We start from the raw sequence: 1,874 nt of genomic DNA, 5'->3' as shown, positions 1-1,874 counted from the left end.
CTCTCAGTAGGTACATGGCTAATCCGAGCCCTAAATATTGGGAAGTGTTAAAGTAGCTATTAAGGTACTTGAAGGGTACTGGTGATGTAGGTGTAAAGTTTAGTGCTAATAAAGAGAGGGTGAAATTGAAGGGTTTTGTAGATGCTGATTATGTGGGAGATAGGGATGGTAGGAAATCGACTCCCTCTTATGTGTTTACCTTATCTAATTCATGTGTTAGTTGGAAATCACAATTACAACACATTGTTGCACTATCCACTATAGAGTCCGAATATTGCTACCATTGAGGCAATTAAAGAAATTCTATGGTTTAGAGGTTTACTTCATGAACTATGTGTCTTGAATGATTATGTGGTAGTGTATTCTGATAGTCAGTCGTCTATACATTTATACAAGAACCCTGTTTTTCACGAGCGCAATCTAAACACTACACTTCATTAGAGATATAGCATCTCAAGAGGAGATAAGACTCGAAAAGGTCTACACACAATACATCATTTCTGATATGGGCACGAAAGTGCTACCACTAGTAAACTTTAGAAGTTGCAAGGATCTTCTAAACATTGGTACAGGTAAATGATTTTCAATTTTATCGATTTTCTGTTAGAGGTGTCGCTAATGAAAAATGTTTTCTTTTGCAAGTCATTTGATAACAAGATGGAAGTTGTTAGACATATTGTTGTCAAACGACCTCCCGACCGATGATGTAAATCGGTTATTAATTATCAATCAGCATTTACAATATGACTGAACGATATATCAATACCAAAATTGGAACGACCCGATCCAAGAAATGATTGGACCATTTGAAGCAACCAATTTTATTGTGTTGCTCATGGGCCATATTTTCTACCTACTTGGATGGCTAGTTATACTTGAAGCCTACTCTATTTTCTACTATGTGTTATTGGGCCATGACCCATTACCTAGACCTAACTTACCTTATTTGAGACTTGGCCCAATATTTATTCACTTGGTCTTGCACGCCACTTTAGTGAGAAACTAGACTTGGTGTCTTTCTTCTTCATCTCAGCCCGCTCTCTCTCGGCCCTCTTCTTCACTTGTCTTTTGCCGCCTCTCTTTGTGGTAATATCTTGGTGATATTTCTCATCCTTAGTGTTGGTCTCTAAGTGGCAAAGATCTAGCAACCATAAGTAGAACCTTTGTGGTATTGATTCGAGTTTCTTGGTTACTGAGCCTGTATTTCACCTTAGTGATTGATGATTACACTTCCTTACAATATCAAGTACATCTACTAGGAGTCGAATCAAATCTTACGAGATACATCTTTTACATGATAATTTTCTTGTCTCTTAGATAATTTTGACGCAACCATCGGCGTGGACTTCCAGGGAGATGCAAGAGACAGCCGCCTCAAGCCCAAAATCTACAAGGACCTAATACAATCTTTTCACACCTAAATATTTTTCATTTTCAATTTTAAAAAAAATAGAATTTCTATTTTACGCACATGTTAACCAATTAGAATCTCCGAGCATCTCATTTTTGTTTTTATTGATAAATTCTTGCAGTCTAAAATTTGAATTAGGCACCTTTTGCTCTTATTGAGTTTAGGTGTCACTATACAATCGAAAAATCTATCTTACAAGATTAATATTAAACAGAATGATGAGTGAGGAACTATGAATAATCCCATACCTGCAAGGCAAAGAGAAATGAAACATAAAACAAAATGCACACATAGAAACACACCTTTTATTGGTTTATCTCGATGCAAAAACTATCTCCACTCGTTAGTGCAGATATTCACTAAACATTTGCTTTGTGTAGCTTATTTGAAAATTATTTTTCTTCAACCACATGTTATCTCAATAAAATAATTATGCACCCCTTTTTTTAAACACATAATCCAA

Source organism: Olea europaea, chromosome 13 (genome assembly GCF_002742605.1).
Source record: "Olea europaea var. sylvestris chromosome 13, O_europaea_v1, whole genome shotgun sequence".
Classification (NCBI taxonomy): Eukaryota; Viridiplantae; Streptophyta; class Magnoliopsida; order Lamiales; family Oleaceae; genus Olea; species Olea europaea.
The sequence above is the reverse complement of the archived record's forward strand: the minus strand, read 5'-3'. Positions refer to the sequence as shown.